The sequence below is a fragment of the Oncorhynchus clarkii genome, chromosome 10 (genome assembly GCF_045791955.1).
Source record: "Oncorhynchus clarkii lewisi isolate Uvic-CL-2024 chromosome 10, UVic_Ocla_1.0, whole genome shotgun sequence".
NCBI lineage: Eukaryota > Metazoa > Chordata > Actinopteri > Salmoniformes > Salmonidae > Oncorhynchus > Oncorhynchus clarkii.
In genome coordinates, this window is record NC_092156.1 from 13231789 (window position 1) to 13256788 (window position 25000).

Consider the following 25000-nt stretch of genomic DNA (forward strand, 5'->3'; position numbering starts at 1 on the left):
GCCCAAATAAAGGAAACACCAACATAGTGTCTTAATAGGGAGTTGGGCCACCACGAGCCACCTGAACAGCTTCAATGAGCCTTGGCATAGATTCTACAAGTGTCTTGAACTCTACTGGAGGGATAGGACCACCATTGTTCCATAAGAAATTCCATCATTTGGTGTTTTGTTGATGGAGGTGGAAAATGCTGACTCCCATAAGTGTTCAGTTGGGTAGAGATCTGGTGACTGAGACATACACACACACCAGTGGAGGCTGCTGAGGGGACGACGGCTCATATTAATGGTTGGAAAGGAGCGAATGGAATTGCATCCATGTGTTTGATGTTGTTGATACCTTTCCACTTATTAATCTCCAGCCATTCCCTAGTGACAGTCCTCCCCAATTAAAGTGCCACCTACCTCCAGTGACACACACACACCCTTTAAACCCACAATGCACATTTGAGACACCTCTTTCAAAGTCACTGAGATCTCTTCTTCTGGGCATTTTTATGCATGATGGGATCTTTATTTCTTAATTAACTTAGGAGCCACACCTGTGTGGAAGCAGCTGCTTTCAATATACTTTGTATCCCTCATTTACTCAAGTGTTTCCTTTATTTTGGCAGTTACCAGTAGATCGGATTTGTCATTTCTCAATACATTCCTCATTAATCGATTCAATGGGAATATTTTACATTTCTGTCATTCCATTCCAACTAAAAAACATCCCCATAGATAAGCAGGTGTTTGGGAGATGTTTAGATTAAATCAACCACTTTCAATCTGCATTTATTACAGGGAAAGGAAGAGGCTGGTATTCAAATGTTCATCTCATCTGTATGTAAATTGAATAGATAATTTGATTGGAGGCTGTGTGCTCACTGTAGCACTCTGAGTGGGTGCACATATTCAGTGTGTGTTGTTGGAGTGTGCGTGCGGGTGTGTGTGTGTGTGTGTTTGTGCATGTATCTGCTGATGATACCCTGGCCTTGAGCAGAATCTCTATCCAGTATAAAGAATCCTATGAGTCATGACTGATGATTCATAATGACAATGTTGATGACGACATTGCAATCACACACTGATACAGCCTGTCCTCAGAGCCAAACTAAACATATTTTATGTATTTCTGAGCACCTTCAAGACATATAACCCTTACTAATGGTCTAGTCTAGGGATGGGCAACTGGCAGCCAACGCGGATCAATTTCCAAAAAAGGGGTCTCAGCTTACTTTTGCGAGTTAGAATAGTAGAATAGACAAGGTGCAATTTTAACATTTGGTTGTGCATTAGCAGTTTTTCTCTTGTTATGTCAGTCACTGACGGTCAGCCAATTAGCCCATGTCAGCTAGATTGGTTTATATTGGTAATTTAGTCTAGTGGCCAGCAAAAGGAGTAGTATTGTCACGCGGATGATGCTGGAGAGACGAAGCAGGTACGGGGAGTCAAACATGTAATAAATAACTGACATGGAAACAGCAAACAGGTAACACAAACAAAAAACACAAACAAAAAACTATTAATGCAACAGCAGCAGGGAACAGAGCAGGGAACTGACAAATATAATAAACAGGTGATGAATAAGTCCAGGTGAGTCCGCAATTGCTGATGCGCGTGACGAGGGAAGGGAAGGTGTGCATAATAGATGGCAGGGGTGCGTGATGGGCAAGAGTGGGAGCAGATTGACAGCACCCCCCCCCTCTTGGGGCGCCAGCCGGCGTCCCACCCTGGCGAACCGGCTGGAGACATGGGCGCTGGGCAAACCGGTTGGAGCATGGGAGCCCAACAAACCGGCCGAGACATGAACGCTGGGCAAACCGGTTGAAGCATGGGAGCCCAACAAACCGGCCAAGACATGGGCGCTGGGCAAACCGGTTGGAGCATGGGAGCCCAACAAACCGGCCAAGACATGGGCGCTGGGCAAACCGGTTGGAGCATGGGAGCCTAACAAACCGGTTGGAGCATGGGAGCCTAACAAACCGGTTGGAGCATGGGAGCCCAACAAACCGGTTGGAGCATGGGAGCCTAACAAACCGGTTGGAGCATGGGAGCCCAACAAACCGGTTGGAGCATGGGAGCCCAACAAACCAGCCAAGACATGGGCGCTGGGCATACCGGTTGGAGCATGGGAGCCTAACAAACCGGTTGGAGCATGGGAGCCTAACAAACCGGTTGGAGCATGGGAGCCCAACAAACCGGTTGGAGCATGGGAGCCCAACAAACCGGTTGGAGCATGGGAGCCCAACAAACCGGTTAGAGCATGGGAGCCCAACAAACCGGTTAGAGCATGGGAGCCCAACAAACCGGTTGGAGCATGGGAGCCTAACAAACCGGTTGGAGCATGGGAGCCCAACAAACCGGTTGGAGCATGGGAGCCCAACAAACCGGTTGAAGCATGGGAGCCCAACAAACCGGTTGGAGCATGGGAGCCTAACAAACCGGTTGGAGCATGGGAGCCCAACAAACCGGTTGGAGCATCGGAGCCCAACAAACCGGCCGAGACATGGGTGCTGGGCAAACCGGTTGGAGCATGGGAGCCCAACAAACCGTCTGAGACATGGGCGCTGGGCAAAACGGTTGGAGCATGGGAGCCCAACAAACCGGCCGAGACATGGGCGCTGGGCAAACCGGTTGGAGCATGGGAGCCCAACAAACCGGTTGGAGCATGGGAGCCCAACAAACCGGTTGGAGCATGGGAGCCCAACAAACCGGTTGGAGCATGGGAGCCCAACAAACCGGTTGGAGCATGGGAGCCCAACAAACCGGTTGGAGCATGGGAGCCCAACAAACCGGTTGGAGCATGGGAGCCCAACAAACCGGTTGGAGCATGGGAGCCCAACAAACCGGTTGGAGCATGGGAGCCTAACAAACCGGTTGGAGCATGGGAGCCCAACAAACCGGTTGAAGCATGGGAGCCCAACAAACCGGTTGGAGCATGGGAGCTTAACAAACCGGTTGGAGCATGGGAGCCCAACAAACCGGTTGGAGCATGGGAGCCCAACAAACCGGCCGAGACATGGGTGCTGGGCAAACCGGTTGGAGCATGGGAGCCCAACAAACCGTCTGAGACATGGGCGCTGGGCAAAACGGTTGGAGCATGGGAGCCCAACAAACCGGCCGGGACATGGGCGCTGGGCAAACCGGTTGGAGCATGGGAGCCCAACAAACCGGTTGGAGCATGGGCGCTGGGCAAACCGGTTGGAGCATGGGAGCTTAACAAACCGGTTGGAGCATGGGAGCCCAACAAACCGGTTGGAGCATGGGAGCCTAACAAACCGGTTGGAGCATGGGAGCCCAACAAACCGGTTGGAGCATGGGAGCCCAACAAACCGGTTGGAGCATGGGAGCCTAACAAACCGGTTGGAGCATGGGAGCCTAACAAACTGGTTGGAGCATGGGAGCCCAACAAACCGTCCGAGACATGGGCGCTGGGCAAACCGGTTGGAGCATGGGAGCCCAACAAACCGGCCGAGACATGGGCGCTGGGCAAACCGGTTGGAGCATGGGAGCCCAACAAACCGGTTGGAGCATGGGAGCCCAACAAACCGGTTGGAGCATGGGAGCCCAACAAACCGGTTGGAGCATGGGAGCCTAACAAACCGGTTGGAGCATGGGAGCCCAACAAACCGGTTGGAGCATGGGAGCCCAACAAACCGGTTGGAGCATGGGAGCCTAACAAACCGGTTGGAGCATGGGAGCCTAACAAACCGGTTGGAGCATGGGAGCCCAACAAACCGGTTGAAGCATGGGACCCCAACAAACTGGTTGGAGCATGGGAGCCTAACAAACCGGTTGGATCATGGGAGCCTAACAAACGGGTTGGAGCATGGGAGTCCAACAAACCGGTTGGAGCATGGGAGCCCAACAAACCGGTTGGAGCATGGGAGCCCAACAAACCGGTTGGAGCATGGGAGCCTAACAAACCGGTTGGAGCATGGGAGCCCAACAAACCGTTTGGAGCATGGGAGCCCAACAAACCGGCCGCCGATGGAACCGGGGGAGCCTAAACCAGCCCGTCAGGCTTTTACGCCCTGGCTGGCTCAAGAGGTTTCCTTGCCTCGGTTGGCTCGGCGGCTTCCCATCCCACGTCACTCTCCACCGGATCATCGGGCTCCCTCGCTTTAGCAGGATCGACAAGCGTCTTGCCTCAGTTGGATTGTCTGGCTTCCATGCCCCAGTCGGCTTGCCCAGCGCCCAACCTGTTCGCCAGGTTGGGACGCCGGGTGGTGCCCCAAGAGGGGGGGATACTGTTACTTCTGCTCCTGCTCTTCCCTCCTGGCACTTGAGGGCGCCAGGTTGCCCTGCATCACGCACTCCTTCCATCCACTGAGCACACCTGCCTTCCCTTGTCACACACATCAGCAATTTTGGACTCACCTGGACTCACTCATAACCTGTTTATTTCCTCCCCTATATTTGTAAGTTCCCTGCTCTGTTCCCCACTGCTACATTAATTGTTTTTTGTCTTTGTTACCCTTGTGCTAACGCTGTTCCGGTCTCGTTCCATGTCCGTTCCATGTTAAATGTTTGACTCCCCGTACCTGCTTCATCCCTCCAGTGTCATCCCATGTGACAAGAATAGCATGAAATTTGTTATAAAATTGCAAACATTTCTCTCCACCTTATGGCATAATGTGCAGAATTACAGGAAATGGCCTATTGAAACAGCAATGTGAATAAGATTGCATGAAATTAATTATACAATTTTAAAATCTATTCTCTGCCCCTCAAAGTGTTTAGCTTTAGGGCAAACTTGATTTAATAATGCAGTATTTTCTCAATGCTCTATGACAAAATGTGTGGAATTACAGAAAATGAACTCCAAAACTTCAATTTTTTCTCTCTGCTGTCAAGAAGTAGGCCACTAAAATGTTTTGCTCGGAAGGTGGCCCCACCCCCTTCAAAGTTGCCCATCCCTGCTAAACAGAAACAAAAGTAGGGAGGTTGGTCGGGGAGGATGGGTATGCGTAATCCCGACCTCCTAGCAATCAAAAAATTGCGTGTTTGAGTCTCGTTGGTGGTTAGCATTTCAGCTAACCCGTATCCTAAATTTAACCCATTTCACTTAACCTGCTACATAAATTAAAAACTTTTGTCGTTATAATTTCCCTAAACGCCAATGTAAATTCTCCCCATAATTCTCCTTTGTTGTTACTGTGCAATAAGCACCCTGGTCTCAGCGAAAGACGTATAATGCTATACATCCACCAAGATAAGGACCATCATCCAATTCGTATGCTATTGTACGACCAAGTAAGATATATGATACTATACGTCCTATAATTCATATGATATTTTACAACCGCTATTCTATTCATTATGTAACCAAACATACTGTAATATATCATACTAAATGGAGTGTCACAGATTTACTTACAGAATAATATGAATTACCCCAAGACCAGTTTTACCTTTTCACAATAGATACAGGGAGTACTGTGTCTCTATTGCCATCAGGGTAGCAAGGCAACAAGGCCTGTTTTGTCAGTACCTTCTCATGGGGTTTTCAATTACTAACACTAAGACGCATCTCAATTAGTGGCATCTTCAGAGACGATCCCCTCCAAACAACACAAGTGGAAAAAGGGATTTGAGGTGTGAGGTGTGAGAAGGGAAGTGGTAGAGCTGTGGTGTTATTGACTCACTCCCCAGTCCCCACAGCAGCTTCATTTAGATGGTTGGAATCACAGGGGAAGACAAGCAAGTGGTATTAAAAAGGGTGGACGTGGGGAACAGTATAGATGTGACTGAAGCCGGAAGCATTATCACCACAGGCCAGGACCTGTAGGAAGGGAAGTGGTGGAGTTGTGGCGTTATTGACTCACTCATTTCTGTAGCTTCTGCACTTTGATCAACAGTGATTGGTCAAAAGACCACTTAGTGAAAAAAAATTCTCAGAATTGGTCTACCTGTGTAAACATAACCTACAATAAGTGAACTGAGAAACACATTATGTGAGCCCTGAGTCCCCTTCAGGTGTTTCTCAGTTCACTTAGGTTGTGTTTACACAGGCAGACCAATTCTGAGATTTTCTTCACTAAGTGGTCATTTGACCAATCAGATCAGCTCTGAAAAGATCTGATGTGGAAAGATCTGATGTGATTGGTCAAAAGACCAATGAGTGGAAAAAATATCAGAATTGGGCTGCCTGTGTAAACGCAGCCTTTGTGACCAAATTATTTTAACTTATCAATAGGATTTCTAATTTCTTCCTGTTGGGTTGTTGAGTAGTGGTCTACAGCACATGATGAAAGCTCAGTCTCCCATAACTAACTATAGTGTGGAGATGGTGATGTAGAGTAGATGCTTGGTGTCGGTGTGTGTTTCACAAAGATGACAGATTATGTCCTTACGTGAGATAAAATATCATTTGACAGATTTTGAATATGCACCCGGTTGTCCATTGGTTGTCCATTGGTTGTCCATTGGTTGTCCATTGGTTGTCCATTGGTTGTCCATTGGTTGTCCATTGGTTGTCCATTGCTTCAGACTAATACAGTGAGTAGCCTTTTCTTCTTCTGGAGCTCAGTAAATATACGGTTCTCAGAATGTGATAGCTGGGAAATGATCGGTTTTGACATCAGACATCAATTGCGTCTGGAATAAGGTTAGATGTTTGCTTGGTTTTAAACTAAAAACAGAAGTGCCACAGAGACTGCTGCCACAGAGACTGCTGCCACAGAGACTGCTGCCACAGAGACTGGAGCTATCTATTGTTTTTATGTTCACAGTTTGAATTATTAGCCACGGTTATACGGTGTTGCAGTGCTCCTCTCCATTCAACAGACTACAGCACTGTGAAAGTAGAGCATGGCTATGAACAAGGCTGTGCTCTGAGCTCTGGGAGAGAAAGAGCCGCCTCCTGCTTTACACAGAGGCAGACGAGCTGCAGAGATGCCCTCTGGCTCTCACACTGAAGCTACAGACACATCCAGGCTATGTTTAGAGGAAAGATACAGTCAGAGGGACAAATGTGATTGTGAAGCCTCAATCCTGCACCTAAAGGAAACAGCACTGAATGCATAATCACATTTGAGTTCAGTCTCACTATCTCTTTTGGAAGTCATTCCATGTAGAATGTCTTTCAAGGCTGGCTCTATGTTTATTCAGATTGCTATCAAATGAAGCATAGTAAGCCACAGCTGTTCTCTCGTGTTTATTTCCAACACCGTTGGCTGATCTCACCAGGGAGGTGTTCACACGGGGGGAGTGTGTATCTGTTCTCTGAATCTCTCCAAATCATTTTGTTGTCATTTTTCTACGCCTGTTGCATCATGTGGATGTCTGTTGATCTGATGCTCTTGGAGAGCTGTGTCGCTGTCTTTCAGCCTGGTTTGGTTTTTGTGAGTGCAGATCTTTCCTTTACACTCTGATGAGAGCTGGATTTTTCAGCTGCTCAACTCAGCCCAGCTAAGCTTTGTTCAGCTCGGAGGTGCTCTGCGCAGCACAGCCTCAAACTGGCACAGTGTGTCTTTCTGGTTCCCTGTATGATGTGACACTGACCAGACATAGTTTCTCCAAATGTGCTGTTTCATCATCAATCTCCGCACATCTCTATCAGGGCTCTCTGTGTCCCTGGCTTGGCTTGGCTTCAGCAACACCCAGAGCCCAGACACATGATCTCTCTGCTGCTCAAACTCACAGCTCTATCAGGGCTCTGTGTCCCTGGCTTGGCTTCACCCAGAGCCCAGACACATTATCTCTCTGCTGCTCAAACTCACAGCTCTATCAGAGCTCTCTGTGTCCCTGGCTTGGCTTCACCCAGAGCCCAGACACATTATCTCTCTGCTGCTCAAACTCACAGCTCTATCAGGGCTCTCTGTGTCCCTGGCTTGGCTTGGCTTCAGCAACACCCAGAGCCCAGACACAGTATCTCTCTGCTGCTCAAACTCACAGCTCTATCAGGGCTCTCTGTGTCCCTGGCTTGGCTTGGCTTCAGCAACACCCAGAGCCCAGACACAGTATCTCTCTGCTGCTCAAACTCACAGCTCTATCAGGGCTCTCTGTGTCCCTGGCTTGGCTTCACCCAGAGCCCAGACACATTATCTCTCTGCTGCTCAAACTCACAGCTCTATCAGGGCTCTGTGTCCCTGGCTTGGCTTCACCCAGAGCCCAGACACATTATCTCTCTGCTGCTCAAACTCACAGCTCTATCAGGGCTCTGTGTCCCTGACTTGGCTTCAACCAGAGCCCAGACACATTATCTCTCTGCTGCTCAAACTCACAGCTCTATCAGGGCTCTCTGTGTCCCTGGCTTGGCTTCAACCAGAGTCCAGACACATTATCTCTCTGCTGCTCAAACTCATTTGTTAAAGGAAGATGAACAGCTGACGTTTGTCAGCACGTTCTCATCCCATAGTATGATGGCGCCTGAGAGTGATGGTTCTGTGAAGAAGTAACCCACTGGGCACAAACATCCGTCCAACGTCTAGTTTTCATTTACATCTCGTTGAGTTGTGTCAATTTAAAGTCAAATGTCAATTCAACATGAAAGCAACAAAACATTTCACCTTGTCTTTGGATTTCGATTCAGAGTTAGGTGAACAAAAATACTAAATTCCCTGACGTTGATTGCTTTTTTAAAATCCAATCAGTTTTCCACGTTGATTCAACGTCGTCACATATAATCTTTTGGTTGAAATGGCGTGGAAACACTGTTGATTCAACGTCATCACATATAATCTTTTGGTTGAAATGGCGTGGAAACACTGTTGATTCAACGTCATCACATATAATCTTTCGGTTGAAATGGTGTGGAAACACTGTTGATTCAACGTCATCACATATAATCTTTTGGTTGAAATGGCGTGGAAACACTGTTGATTCAACCAGTTTTTGCCTAGTGGGAAAGCTGTTTTGTTCCAAATGAAAAGTTAAGTGTTCTGTATTTATAGTCTGCATAAATATTTCACAACAGGAGGAGACTGTATGTTTTCATATTTCAGATGGGGAGGCAGGTATAGCATGGCATTAGAAGGTACGTTAAACATCCTTTAAACTCACAACAGTGGATTTGTGAACATTTGTTTACTGGGAGCACGACAACATATTTTCCCTCTAGTCTACCCTAAAATATCTATAATTACCTGCTTGTGTATTGCAGTGTACTGGCTTACAGGAGCGTCCACATTTGGTGAACTTTTAGCGTTCTCCCTGAGCTTGAGATAGTAAATAATTAATCAGTAATAATTGGGATTCAGTAAGCCATGCCTCAGAATGCCATGTTCAAACAGACGCTCTCCAAAGACCAACTGACTCAAACCGGACGAAATTAGACGGGAGCCAGCTGAACGCGTACTCGTCAGGCAGTGAAATTCAAGCATTGTGTCTATGAATAAGAAATACTGTAGCATCAATCTCCTCCACTCGGCCACTCCGCCTGTGACAGAGCTTTTGTTATCATTAGTATTATTTCACTGATCAAACTCAAGTGAATGAAAGCTCTGCTTCAGCTTAAACCCTGTTATTGGGATTGAGACGGTTAGTGTTAGCTTCCTGTGGCTAGTTGAGGTTTCCCTCCACGTTCAAAGCTTCTGCTGTCTGTCAGTCTGCTGATTCCTCTCTTGGCTGGTGGGCGCGGCAAGCTGGCTGCTGCTGAGTGCTGGGTGACTGGTGCTCCCTATCTGTGCTGCCTGCTCTGCTCTGGGACATCATGGGGCAGAGCATCACCTAAGGCCTGGTATGTGCTGTCTGTGGTGCTGTCTGTGCTGCCTGTGCACTAGCCTTCCACAATAGTAAAGGAGTCATAAAAGCAGTCCTCATTAGGCGTGGGCTGTGTACACAGATGATGCTGCAAAACCCAACAGCCCAATGGACCCAAGCAGTGTGTGTCCGTGTTTGTGTGTGTCATGTGTGAGTTTGAGGGTGACTTATCATCAAGGCAGGTGTACGATTGACCCTCCCAACCCCCCTCCAGGCTGATCTGACCTGTGTGTGGTGGAGCACAAAAGAGCAATTTAAGGTATTTGGGGTCAGTCCCAGCTGTCATCTGCTTCCCTGTATCAGAGAGGTATCAGTTGACCGGGTGCAGGTTCTGGTTACCCTTCTCATCCTGATAGCTGGTGTAATGAGATCATTAGATCCAGGTAATAGGTTGTTGGACTAGTCAAGCGAGAGAAAAGCCAGGCGGATCAGGTGCACTGCCCTTCAACCCCACCCTTCCAGAATCACTAATGAGCCTCACTCAGGACGGGAAGGACACAACAAAGGTCCATCCCAAATGGCATAGGGATGAGCATTTAACATGTTTTGACTGATAACAATTCCTAATTTATCATAACCATTACTGATAACAATTCCTAATTTATTATAACCATTACTGATAACAATTCCTAATTTATCATAACCATTATGAATAACAATTCCTAATTTATCATCCATTACAGATAACAAATCATAATTGCTCAGTTGCCTCATAAATATTCAGTCAATAAAAAAACAAGTCCAATTTAAGATGAATTTATTCAAACCGTAATATCAACTGGTTATTATATCGTGCTTATACTGAACACAAATAATATAAACGCAACCTGCAGAGACTAGGAGACTAGTCAGGATTGAGGGAAGGTGAAGGGAGCACAGAGATCCTTGATGGAAATCTGCTCCAGAGCGCTCAGGACCTCAGACTGGGGTGAAGGTTCACCTTCCAACAGGACGACAACCCTAAGCACACAGCCAAGAAAACGCAGGAGTGACTTCAGGACAGGTCTCTGAAATTTCTTGAGTGGCCCAGCCAGAGCCCGGACTTGAACCCAATCGAACATCTCTGGAGGTACCTGAAAATAGCTGTGTAGCGATGCTCCCCATCCAACTTCACAGAGCTTGAGAGGATCTGCAGAGAAGATTGGGAAAACTCCCCAAATAAAGGTGTGCCAAGCTTGTAGCGTCAGACCCAAGAAGACTCGAGGTTGTAATCGCTGCCAAAGATGCTTCAACAAAGTACTGAGTAAAGGGTCTGAATACTTATGTAAATGATATATTTATTTTATTTTTACATACAGTATATATATAAATTAGCAAACATTTCTAAAAACGTGTTTTTGCTTCGTCATTATGGGGTATTGTGTTTAGATTGATGAGGATAATTCATTTTTAAAATGCATTTTAGAATAATGCTGTAACGTGACAAAGTGTGGAAAAGTGAAGGGGTCTGAATACTTTCCGAATGCACTGTAGTATCAATCAATGGGAATATACACTATATATGTCGATACATCAGGCCCTTGAATAGTCCCTCAGCCAGCTGTCTGTCGATACATCGGGCCCTTGAATTGTCCCTCAGCCAGCTGTCTGTCGATACATCGGGCCCTTGAATTGTCCCTCAGCCAGCTGGCTGTCGATACATCAGGCCCTTGAATAGTTCCTCAGCCAGCTGGCTGTCGATACATCAGGCCCTTGAATAGTTCCTCAGCCAGCTGGCTGTCGATACATCAGGCCCTTGAATAGTCCCTCAGCCAACTGGCTGTCGATACATCAGGCCCTTGAATAGTCCCTCAGCCAGCTGGCTGTCGATACATCGGGCCCTTGAATTGTCCCTCAGCCAGCTGTCTGTCGATACATCGGGCCCTTGAATTGTCCCTCAGCCAGCTGGCTGTCGATACATCAGGCCCTTGAATAGTCCCTCAGCCAACTGGCTGTCGATACATCAGGCCCTTGAATAGTCCCTCAGCCAGCTGGCTGTCGATACATCAGGCCCTTGAATAGTCCCTCAGCCAGCTGGCTGTCGATACATCAGGCCCTTGAATTGTCCCTCAGCCAGCTGGCTGTCGATACATCAGGCCCTTGAATAGTCCCTCAGCCAGCTGGCTGTCGATACATCAGGCCCTTGAATAGTCCCTCAGTCAACTGGCTGTCAACACATCAGGCCCTTGAATAGGCTCTCAGCCAGCTGGCTGTCGATACATCAGGCCCTTGAATAGTCCCTCAGTCAACTGGCTGTCGATACATCAGGCCCTTGAATAGTCCCTCAGCTAGCTGGCTGTCGATACATCAGGCCCTTGAATAGTCCCTCAGCCAACTGGCTGTCGATACATCAGGCCCTTGAATAGTCCCTCAGCCAGCTGGCTGTCGATACATCAGGCCATCTGTTTCTCATCTCTAATTGCTGGAATATTACAGTATTACAGAATATTACAGTCCCAATAAATTTGTAGTGCGAGATGAGGGCCCAGTGTGCAGCTGTCACATTGAAAATATGGAAATGAATTAAGCTCGTCAGCACATGCTATTACAATTCCCAGGGAGAGGGGACTGACCAGTTTAGATGATTGGGATTAGGCTTCTAGCTACACCAGCAATGAGTGGGCAGACACAGGAAAACAACACTGAAAGAGAGGGACTCAATTTGGGTCTAAACTATTCTGGTCCCAGATCCGCGTGTGCTTTATTTAAATCCTCTCACTGTCGTTGTCATTCAGTATCTGCCATCATACCTACTGATCTGGGACCAGGCTCACCAGAACACGAGAATTGTTTAACTCCAGCACATGCTATCATCACAAATATTCTACTGATATAAGTCTATGAACGAGGAGCACGGCCAAGGTAATTGCCTGGGCAGAGAGCGAATTATAGCATGAAATTCACAGGACCACCTATGTGCACATGCGAAGATAAAATGTTTAATGGGCCTAATAATTAGTGGACAAACATGCAGGTACCCTAATTTCTGAAATGGTTGGTTTGACAATAAATTAAAAGGTAAAACAAAAAAACACAGTTAAATTACATTTAAAGACGTAATTTAACTGGTTGACGCTACCCATCCCGGTAGCGGGATAATTGTCAACAGCAATCGCTGAATAGCATACGCCACAGTCAAATAATATTACAAAAAAATATTAATATTTATGAAATCACAAGTGTAATTAGGAAAAAACAGCTTAGCCTTTTGTTAATCCACCTGTCGTCTCAGATTTTGAAATTATGCTTTACAGCGAAAGCAATCCAAGTGTTTGTGTAAGTTTATCGATAGCATAACATAACATTATGTACACTAAGCATTAAGTAGCTAGGTCACGAAAATCAGAAAAGCAATCAAAAAAATTGTTTACCTTTGATGATCTTCAGATGTTTTCACTCACGAGACCCCCAGTTACACAACAAATGTTCCTTTTGTTCCATAAAGGTTATTTTTATACCCAAAATACCGACGTTTGTTTGTTGCGTTATGTTCAGAAATCCACAGGAAAGAGCGGTCACGACAATGCAGACGTATATTCCAAATAATATCCATAATGTCCACAGAAACATGTCAAACGTTTTTTTTAAATCAATCCTCATGTTGTTTTTAAAATATATAGTCGATAATATATCAACCGAGTGAGTAGGTTTTTCAATAACAGCGGGAGGAACAATGGCGGCTTTACTCAGTTGCGCAAAAACTCACTCTGAGAGCCCCCACCTGTCCACTTACGCAATATGATCCTTCACGCTCATTTTTCAAAATAAAAGCCTGAAACTATGTCTAAAGACTGTTGACACCTTAGGGAAGCCATAGAAAAAGGAATCTGCTTAATATCCCTTTAAATGGAGGATAGGCATGCATAGGAACAGAGAGGTTTCAAAATAAGAGGCACTTCCTGATTGGATTTTCCTCAGGCTTTCGCCTGCAATATCAGTTCTGTTATACTCACAGACAATATTATTTTGGGTTTGGAAACTTTAGAGTGTTTTCTATCCTAATCTGACAATTATATGCATATTCTAGTTTCTGGGGCTGAGAAATAGGCCGTTTCAAATGGGTACGTTTTTTAGCCAAAAATGAAAATACTGCCCCCTACACGCAAAAGGTTAACGGTCAGTATTTGTATTACCTTTTAATTAGGCATGAACACAACCATCTTATTGTCAAACAAATCCCTTAAACAATGTGGCTACCTGCACGTTTGTCCACTAATTCTAGCATCCATTAATAGTGTAATGACATTCGGCGATTGTCATTGCGTTTACACTCTTGAAGCCTGAATTAATTGATACGTCTTGCTGACAAAACAACCAATTTTGTAGAAATAAAAGTTGGGACACCTGAAAATGGGCTGAGATATGGGACTGTCCCGGGATGACAAATGCAGCCACATAGACAACTTTCTTTGGACCATGACGCAGAGGTGGGGGTGTTCGTTTCCTCTGGAATAAGCTTTTACTTGACTATTTACCACTGTAGCAATGCACATTTTAAACAAATATGAGAAGGGTTAAATTCCTAAGTTTGACTTTGTCGCACTCATGTTTCATTCGGGGGTTCTGAGACCCCCCTGGGCCCCCAATAATTCATACTCTGTGACTGGGTAATTTTTGTCAGACAGCGCTCTGGGCTTTTATCCTAGAAATACGCAGGCAGGGTGCTTGTTATTCATCTGAATAGAAAATGCAGAACAATAAACGGTGGGTTTTTAGAGAACAGGTGATAAAACCCCAGTGTTTGCACATCTAGAAAAGGCCGTTGTCTGGGTGACAGCAGGGCTGTGTCGTGACTGGCTCTGGCTCTCACAGTCACACCTATAATCATCAGCAGGCTGTTGAGTGGCGCTGCAGCATCCCCTGTCCTGTTGCTCCACAATGGCTGCCATGGCCTTTAAAGATAAAATACCTTTCCATCTGCCTCCTTTGAGGGAAATGTCAGCTAATTAAGCACAACACAACTGACCTTTTTAACCCCCATCCGGGCTCTGGGCTGTACACTGATGCCCCTGTAATGAGGGTGGTGCCAGCCACCCTACCCCACCCACCTGCTGCAGCAGGCACCCTTTGATATGCTAATCAACCCTGTCCTCTGATAGGAGCCTCATTAGTTCTGACTGCCCTAAGGTTCATGGACATGATCCCCCCTGACAGGTGCTGCTGCTACTAGCCTGCTGTTTGATCTAGACTCTAGACGTTCAGCTGATCCAGTGTTATGATGATCATACAGTAATGTACTGTATGTTGTCAGCTGTCTTCTAGGCCCTGGACACATATGGCCAGATGTGATATGTCAAAGTTCAGTTAGAGGGTGCTTATATTTGTCCTGTTTAACACATGTGCAGTGTGGTATGAAATGGACATGTGCTTTTTGCATATCCTACTCCTCCTGAGACACCATGAGAGAGTGGGGTCACAGCATGGGATCAGCTAATTAGGGTTAAGTGCCTTGCTCAAGGGCAGATTTTTACCCAGTCAGCTCGGACTCCATCTCAAATATTTTTGGTTACTGGCCCAATGCTCTAACCACCAGGCCGCTGTATATGCATGAGAGTTGTTATTCAGCGAGTGAGATGACTATCCAAGGTTGGATGTCCTCCATTCAAATCAAAAATCATATCAAACTTTATTTGTCACATGCGCTGAATACAACAAGTCTACAAGTGTAGACCATACCGTGAAATGACTTACTTACAAGCCCTTAACCACCAGTGCAGTTCAAGAAGAGTGAAGAAAGTATTTACCAAATAAACAAATAAATGTTTTACCAAGTAAAACATTTCAAATAATAAAATGTTACACAATAACATAACTTTAACGAGGCTATATACGGCACCTTGTCAGTGTGCGGGGGTACAGGTTAGTTGAGGTAATTTGTACATGTAGGTAGGGGTGAAGTGACTACGCATAGATAATAAACAGCGAGTAGCAGCAGTGTACAAAACAAATGGAGGTGGGTCAATGTAATAGTCCGGTGACTATTTGATTAATTGTTCAGCATTCTTATGGCTTATGGAAGCTGTTAAGGAGCCTTTTGGTCCTAGCCTTGGCGCTCCGGTACCACTTGCCGTGCGGTAGCAGAGAACACAGTCTAGGACTTGTGTGACTGGAGTCTTTGACAATTTTATGGCTTTCCTCTGACATCGCCTATTATAAAGGTCCTGGATGGCAGGAAGCTTGGCCCCAGTGATGTACTGGGCCATACGCATTACCTTCTGTAGCACCTTACAGTCAGATGCCGAGACGTTGCCATACCAGGCAGTGATGCAACCTGTCAGGATACTCTCCATGGTGCAGCTGTATAACTTTTTGAGGATCTGGGGACCCATGCCAAATCTTTTCAGTCTCCTGAGAGGAAAAGGTTTTGTTGTGCCCTCTTCACTACTGTTTTGGTGTGTTTGGACCATGATAGTTTGTTGGTGATGTGGACACTAAGGAACATGAAACTCTCGACCCGCTCCACTTCAGCCCAGTTGATGTTAATGGTCGGACTGTTTGGCCTGCCTTTTCCTGTAGTCCATGATCAGCTCCTTTGTCTTGCTCACATTGAGGGAGAGGTTGTTATCCTGGTTGTTATCCACACTGCCAGGTCTCTGACCTCCTCCCTATAGGATGTCTCATAATGTTAGCGGTGGTGCCATGTTTGGCCAAGCAGTCGTCGGTGAACAGGGAGTACAGGAGTGAACTAAGTACACACCCCTGAGGGGCCCCAGTGTTGAGGATCAGCGTGGCAGACGTGTTGTTCCCTACCCTTACCAGCAGGGGCCAGCCCGTCAGGAAGTCCAGGATCCAGTTGCAGAGGGAGGTGTTTAGTCCCAGGGTCCTTAGCTTAGTGATGAGCTTCGTGGGCACTATGGTGTTGAACGCTGAGCTGTAGTCAATTAACAGCATTTTCACATAGGTGTTCCTTTTGTCCAGATGGGAAAAGGCAGTGTGGATTGTGATTGAGATTGTGTCATCTGTGGATCTGTTGGGGCAGTATGCAAACTGGAGTGGGTCTAGGGTATCTGGGAGGATGCTGTTTATGTGAGCCATGACTAGCCTTTCAAATCACTTCATGATACCCTAGACCCACTCCAGTTTGTGCTGCGGAGCAGTAATCATTTTGGCAGGTTACCTTCGCTTCCTTGGCCACAGGGGCTATGGTTGCCTGCTTGAAACATGGAGGTATTACAGACTCAGTCAGGGAGAGGTTGAAAATGTCAGTGAAGACACTTGCCAGTTGGACCAAGTATGCTTTGAGTACACATCCTGGTAATCCATCTGGCCCCGCGGCTTTGTGAAATTTGACCTGTTTAAAGGTCTTGCTCACATCGGCTACCGAGAGCATTATCACACAGTCATCCAGAACAGCTGGTGCTCTCGTGCATGCTTCAGTGTTGCTTATCTCAAAGTGTCATGTATTGTCATATTATGTCTTGTTCCTGTTCTTTCTCTTCACTCCGTCTCCCTCTGCTGGTCGTATTAGGTTACCTTCTCTTCCTCTCCTTCCCCCAGCTGCTCTTCATCTTCTCTAACTACCTCGTTCACCCTTTTCCCACCTGTTCCCTTTTTTCCCTCTGATTAGGTCTCTATTTCTCTCTCTGTTCCTGCTTCTGTCTTTGTCAGATTCTCGTTTGAGTTTCTCATGCCAGAACCAAACTATCGTCTCGTTTGCTTCACCCTTGTCCTGTCCTGTCGGAATCTGCCTGTTCATCTGATGCTACGTGTGATCAGGTACCTCTGTCCTCTACGATCCGTGCCTACCCAGAGAGACCAGAAGTCTGTCGCCGCTAACCCAGCTATTCTCCTCTGCTGCTAGAAGGGGACTCTAACCCAGCTATTCTCCTCTGCTGCTAAAAGGGGAACTCTTCTGTGATTATCAGAAGGACTTTATGTTTCATTTGTCGCCCTCTCTGCGGGTTGTTTATTTTGCCATCATATACATTTGAAGAGGATCTATGTCTTACCTGTGCTTTGACATTAAAGGACTCTGTTTTTGTTAAACCGCTTTTGGGTCCTCACTCACGTGCATAACAGAAGAATCTGACCAAGAATGGACCCAGCGACTTCGGATCCTCTCCACTCAGCCGTTGAGATCCAGGGAGCGATGCTAGGCAGACACGAGCAGGAATTGTCTGCTGCTCGACATGCCGTTGAGACCCTGGCCGCCCAAGTCTCCAACCTCACAGAACAGATTCACCATCTCCGCCTCGATCCACCGGCCACTTCCAGGGCTTTCGAATCTCCGGAGCCCAGAATCAATAACCCGCTGTGTTACTCTGGGGAGCCCACTGAATGCCGCTCGTTCCTCACCCAGTGTGATATTGTGTTTTCTCTCCAGCCCAACACTTACTCCAGGAGCACAGCTCGTATCGCCTACGTCATATCTCTCCTTACTGGACGGGCTCGTGAGTGGGGCACGGCAATCTGGGAGGCGAGGGCTGAGTGTACTAACCAGTATCAGGACTTTAAGGAGGAGATGATACGGGTTTTTGATCGTTCTGTTTTTGGGGAGGAAGCTTCCAGGGTCCTGTCTTCCCTATGTCAAGGTAATCGATCCATAACAGATTACTCTATTGAGTTTCGCACTCTTGCTGCCTCCAGTGACTGGAACGAGCCGGCTTTGCTCGCTCGTTTTCTGGAGGGTCTCCGCGCGGAGGTAAAGGATGAGATTCTCTCCCGGGAGGTTCCTTCCAGCGTGGATTCCTTGATTGAACTCGCTATTCGCATAGAGCGACGGGTTGATCTTCGTCACCGAGCTCGTGGAAAGGAGCTTGCGTTCTCCGTTGCCCCCCTCTCCGCATCACTACCATCTTCCTCCGCCGGCTCGGGTGCTGAGCCTATGCAGCTGGGGGGTATCCGCATCTCGACTAAGGAGAGGGAACGGAGAATCACCAACCGCCTCTGTCTCTATTGCGGTTCCGCTGGTCATTTTGTCACTTCATGTCCAGTAAAAGCCAGAGCTCATTAGTAAGCGGAGGGCTACTGGTGAGCGCTACTACTCTGGTCTCTCCTTCAAGATCCTGCACTACCTTGTCGGTCCATCTACGCTGGACCGGTTCGTCAGCTTCCTGCAGTGCCTTGATAGACTCTGGGGCGGAGGGCTGTTTTATGGACGAGACCTGGGCTCGGGAACATGACATTCCTCTCAGACAGTTAAGGGAGCCCACGCCCTTGTTCGCTTTGGATGGTAGTCCTCTCCCCAGGATTCAGCGTGAGACGCTACCTTTAACCCTCACTGTCTCTGGTAATCATAGCGAAACCCTTTCTTTTTTAATTTTTCGTTCACCTTTTACACCTGTTGTTTTGGGCCATCCCTGGCTAGTTTGTCATAATCCTTCTATTAATTGGTCTAGTAATTCTATCCTCTCCTGGAACGTCTCTTGTCATGTGAAATGTTTAATGTCTGCTATCCCTCCTGTTTCCTCTGTCTCTTCTTCACAGGAGGAGCCTGGTGATTTGACAGGGGTGCCGGAGGAATATCACGATCTGCGCACGGTGTTCAGTCGGTCCAGGGCCACCTCTCTTCCTCCACACCGGTCGTATGATTGTAGTATTGATCTCCTTCCGGGAACCACTCCCCCCTGGGGTAGACTATACTCTCTGTCGGCTCCCGAACGTAAGGCTCTCGAAGATTATTTGTCTGTAGCTCTTGACGCCGGTACCATAGTCCCCTCCTCCTCTCCCGCCGGAGCGGGGGTTTTTTTTGTTAAGAAGAAGGACGGGTCCCTGCGCCCCTGCATAGATTATCGAGGGCTGAATGACATAACAGTGAAGAATCGTTATCCGCTCCCTCTTATGTCTTCAGCGTTCGAGATCCTGCAGGGAGCCAGGTTTTTCACTAAGTTGGACCTTCGTAACGCTTACCATCTCGTGCGCATCAGGGAGGGGGACGAGTGGAAGACGGCGTTTAACACTCCGTTAGGGCACTTTGAATACCGGGTTCTTCCTTTCGGCCTCGCTAACGCTCCAGCTGTCTTTCAGGCATTAGTCAATGACGTCCTGAGAGACATGCTGAACATCTTTGTTTTCGTTTACCTTGACGATATCCAGATTTTTTCACCGTCACTCCAGATTCATGTTCAGCACGTTCGACGTGTCCTCCAGCGCCTTTTAGAGAATTGTCTTTTTGTGAAGGCTGAGAAGTGCACTTTTCATGCCTCCTCCGTCACATTTCTCGGTTCTGTTATTTCCGCTGAAGGCATTAAGATGGATCCCGCTAAGGTCCAAGCTGTCATTGATTGGCCCGTCCCTAAGTCACGCGTCGAGCTGCAGCGCTTTCTCGGCTTCGCAAATTTCTATCGTCGTTTCACCTGTAATTTCGGTCAGGTGGCAGCTCCTCTCACAGCCCTTACTTCTGTCAAGACGTGCTTTAAATGGTCCGTTTCCGCCCAGGGAGCTTTTGATCTCCTCAAGAATCGTTTTACATCCGCACCTATCCTTGTTACACCTGACGTCTCTAGACAGTTCGTTGTCGAGGTTGACGCGTCAGAGGTGGGCGTGGGAGCCATTCTTTCTCAGCGCTCCCTCTCTGACGACAAGGTCCACCCTTGCGCGTATTTTTCTCATCGCCTGTCGCCGTCGGAACGTAACTATGATGTGGGAAACCGCGAACTGCTCGCCATCCGCTTAGCCCTAGGCAAATGGCGACAGTGGTTGGAGGGGGCGACCGTTCCTTTTGTCGTTTGGACTGACCATAGGAACCTTGAGTACATCCGTTCTGCCAAACGACTTAATGCGCGTCAGGCTCGTTGGGCGCTGTTTTTCGCTCGTTTCGAGTTTGTGATTTCTTATCGTCCGGGCTCTAAGAACACCAAGCCTGATGCTTTATCTCGTCTCTTCAGTTCTTCAGTAGCCTCCAGAGGGGATTCTCCCTGAGGGGCGTGTTGTCGGGTTGACTGTCTGGGGAATTGAGAGGCAGGTAAAGCAAGCACTCACTCACACTCCGTCGCCGCGCGCTTGTCCTAGGAACCTTCTTTTCGTTCCCGTTCCTACTCGTCTGGCCGTTCTTCAGTGGGCTCACTCTGCCAAGTTAGCCGGCCACCCCGGCGTTCGGGGTACGCTTGCTTCCATTCGCCAGCGTTTTTGGTGGCCCACTCGGGAGCATGACACGCGTCGTTTCGTGGCTGCTTGTTCGGTCTGCGCACAGACTAAGTCCGGTAACTCCCCTCCTGCCGGCCGTCTCAGACCGCTTCCCATTCCCTCTCGACCGTGGTCTCACATCGCCTTAGATTTTATCACCGGACTGCCTTCGTCAGCGGGGAAGACTGTTATTCTTACGGTTGTCGATAGGTTCTCTAAGGCGGCTCATTTTATTCCCCTCGCTAAGCTCCCTTCTGCTAAAGAAACGGCACAAATCATCATCGAGAATGTTTTCAGAATTCATGGCCTTCCGTCAGACGTCGTTTCGGACAGGGGTCCGCAATTCACGTCTCAATTTTGGAGGGAGTTTTGCCGTTTGATTGGGGCTTCCGTCAGTCTCTCTTCCGGCTTTCACCCCCAGTCTAACGGTCAAGCAGAACGGGCCAATCAGACTATTGGTCGCATCTTACGCAGTCTTTCTTTTCGTAACCCTGCGTCTTGGTCAGAACAGCTCCCCTGGGCAGAATACGCCCACAACTCGCTTCCTTCGTCTGCGACCGGGCTATCTCCTTTTCAGAGTAGCCTCGGGTACCAGCCTCCGCTGTTCTCGTCTCAGTTCGCCGAGTCCAGCGTCCCCTCCGCTCAGGCTTTTGTCCAACGTTGCGAGCGCACCTGGAAGAGGGTCAGGTCTGCACTTTGCCGTTATAGGGCGCAGACTGTGAGAGCCGCTAATAAGCGTAGAACTAAGAGTCCTAGATATTGTCGCGGTCAGAGAGTTTGGCTCTCCACTCAGAACCTGCCCCTTAAGACAGCTTCTCGCAAGTTGACCCCGCGGTTCATTGGTCCGTTCCGTATTTCTCAGATCATTAATCCTGTCGCAGTGCGACTTCTTCTTCCGCGATATCTTCGTCGTGTCCACCCGGTCTTCCATGTCTCCTGTGTTAAGCCCGTTCTTCGCGCCCCCGCTCGTCTCCCCCCCCCCATCCTTGTCGAGGGCGCACCTATCTACAGGGTCCGTAAGATTTTGGACATGCGTCCTCGGGGCCGTGGTCATCAGTACCTAGTGGATTGGGAGGGGTACGGTCCTGAGGAAAGGAGTTGGGTTCCCTCTCGGGACGTGCTGGACCGTTCGCTGATCGATGATTTCCTCCGTTGCCGCCAGGTTTCCTCCTCGAGTGCGCCAGGAGGCGCTCGGTGAGTGGGGGGGTACTGTCATGTATTGTCATATTATGTCTTGTTCCTGTTCTTTCTCTTCACTCCGTCTCCCTCTGCTGGTCGTATTAGGTTACCTTCTCTTCCTCTCCTTCCCCCAGCTGCTCCTCATCTTCTCTAACTACCTCGTTCACCCTTTTCCCACCTGTTCCCTTTTTTCCCTCTGATTAGGTCTCTATTTCTCTCTCTGTTCCTGCTTCTGTCTTTGTCAGATTCTCGTTTGAGTTTCTCATGCCAGAACCAAACTATCGTCTCGTTTGCTTCACCCTTGTCCTGTCCTGTCGGAATCTGCCTGTTCATCTGATGCTACGTGTGATCAGGTACCTCTGTCCTCTACGACCCGCGCCTACCCAGAGAGACCAGAAGTCTGTCGTCGCTAACCCAGCTATTCTCCTCTGCTGCTAGAAGGGGACTCTAACCCAGCTATTCTCCTCTGCTGCTAGAAGGGGAACTCTTCTGTGATTATCAGAAGGACTTTATGTTTCATTTGTCGCCCTCTCTGCGGGTTGTTTATTTTGCCATCATATACATTTGAAGAGGATCTATGTCTTACCTGTGCTTTGACATTAAAGGACTCTGTTTTTGTTAAACCGCTTTTGGGTCCTCACTCACGTGCATAACACAAAGCGAGCATAAAACGCATTTAGCTCGTCTGGTGGGCTCGCGTCACTGGGCAGCTCGCTACTGGGTTTCCCTTTGTAGTCCGTAATAGTTTTCAAGCCCTGCCACATCCGACAAGCGTCAGAGCCGGTGTAGTAGGATTCAATCTAAATCCTGTACTGACGCTTTGCTTTCTTTAGCTTTCTTTAGCTCAATGCGGATGTTGCCTTGAATCCATGGCTTCTGGTTGGGATATGTACGTACTCACTGTGGGGACGACGTCCTCGATGCACTTATTGATGAAGCCGATGACTGAGATGGTATACTCCTCAATGCCATTGGATGAATCCTGGAACATATTCCAGTCTGTGCTAGCAAAACTGTCCTGTACCGTAGCATCCGCGTCATCTGACCTCTTCCATATTGAGCAAGTCACTGACACGCCCTGCTTTAGTTTTTGCTTGTAAGCATGAATTAGGAGGATAGAATTATGGTCAGATTTGCCAAATGGAGGGTGGAGGAGAGCTTTATATGCATCTCTGTGTGTGGAGTAAAGGAGGTCTAGAGTTTTTTCCCTCTGGTTGCGCATGTGACATGCTGGTAAATATTTTGTAAAACTGATTTAAGTTTGCCTGCATTAATGTCCCTGGCCACTGGTAGCGCCGCTTCTGGGTAAGCAATTTTTTGTTTGCTTATGGCCTTATAGAGTTGGTTGAGTGCGGTCTTAGTGCCAGCATTGGTCTGTGGTGGTAAATAGATGGCCACGTATAATATAGATGAGAACTCTTGGTAGATAGTTTGGGCTACAGCTTATCATAAGGTACTCTACCTCAGGCGAGCAATACCTAAAGACTTCTTTAATTTTAGACATTGCGCACCAGCTGTTATTGACAAAAAACACACACTCCACCCCTCGTCTCACCAGACATAGCTTCTCTGTTCTGCTGGTGAATGGAAAATCCCTTCAGCTCTATGTTATCCGTGTCGTCGTTCAGCCACGACTCGGTGAAACATAAGATATTACAGTTGTTAATGCACCGTTAGAAGGATCATCGTAATCGTAGGTCATCAATTTTATTTTCCAATGACTGCATGTTAGCAAGTAGAATGGATGGCAGTGGGAGTTTACTCACTCGCCTACGAATTCTCCGAAGGCAGCCCGATCTGCGTCATCTTTTCCTTTTCTGCACGCAAATGACGGGGATCTGGACCTGTTCCCGGGAGAGCAGACTCGTTAAAGGAATAAGCCTCTTCCAGTTCGTGGTGAGTAAGCGCTGTTCTGATGTCCAGAAGTTATTTTCGGTCGTAAGAGACGGTAGCAGCAACATTATGTACAAAATAAGTTTAAAAAATAAGTTACAAACAAAATAGCACAATTGGTTAGGGGCATGTAAAACTTCAGCCATCCTCTTCTGTGCATCTTATTAATCTCATTGCAGTCCTTTAAGGGTAATTGAGAAAATGAAGTGGGCCTACTGTGTTTGATCAGAAGGACCATTTTGATCAGCTTTGTGAAAATGAGAACTGAGGCAAAGCAGGCTTCCCTAACGAAATGAGAAAAAGTCTACATCACATTTGATTATCATACGATGGAGCAAAAACACGGTAGAGTTGTTCTTCGAAGTGGTTCTCTCTTAAGCCTGTGTGATCTGTCGCCACTGCGGTTCTCATACAAAAAGGTCTAATCTGGTCCACACTTGTCCCTCTGCACAGGTTGCTAAGGTGTGCCCATGGTCCTACCTGCTGGTTCTTACACACACACACACGCACGCACGCACGCACGCACGCACGCACGCACACACACACACACACACACACACACACACACACACACACACACACACACACACACACACCTGCTGCACAACACCCCTCTGTTTCACACACCCCACCTTGTCCCATTGCTCAAAGTAAATAAGTAATTGTCCAGTGAATGATGGGTTGGCTGGAAATCAGTGTAGACACAGACCCATGCACCAAAAATGTAAAGTGTGCCTTTTTTTTGGCCTGGCTAGCCTTCCCCTTCTGACTGACAGACTGTCCTCTCGACTGGGCTGAATAATCAGGCCCTATTCTTCACCTTCTGACTGACAGACTGTCCTCTGGACTGGGCTGGAGAATCAGGCCCTATCCTTCCCCATCTGACTGACTGGCTGACAGACTGTCCTCTGGACCAGGCTGGAGAATCAGGCCCTATCCTTCCCCTTCTGACTGACAGACTGTCCTCTGGACCAGGCTGGAGAATCAGGCCCTATCCTTCCCCTTCTGACTGACAGACTGTCCTCTGGACCAGGCTGGAGAATCAGGCCCTATCCTTCCCCTTCTGACTGACAGACTGTCCTCTGGACCAGGCTGGAGAATCAGGCCCTATCCTTCCCCTTCTGACTGACAGACGGTCCTCTGGACCAGGCTGGAGAATCAGGCCCTAGCCTTCACCCTCTGACTGACTGGTTGACAG

The 25000-nt window shown here is 47.8% G+C and overlaps 1 protein-coding gene across 1 annotated transcript in view; it reads left to right on the forward strand.

The window, feature by feature from the left end:
• LOC139419437 (serine/threonine-protein kinase 32A-like) overlaps nt 1-25000 on the forward strand; it is a 71573-nt gene that overhangs the window by 25715 nt on the left and 20858 nt on the right. The gene's annotated exons all lie outside the window — the stretch shown is intronic.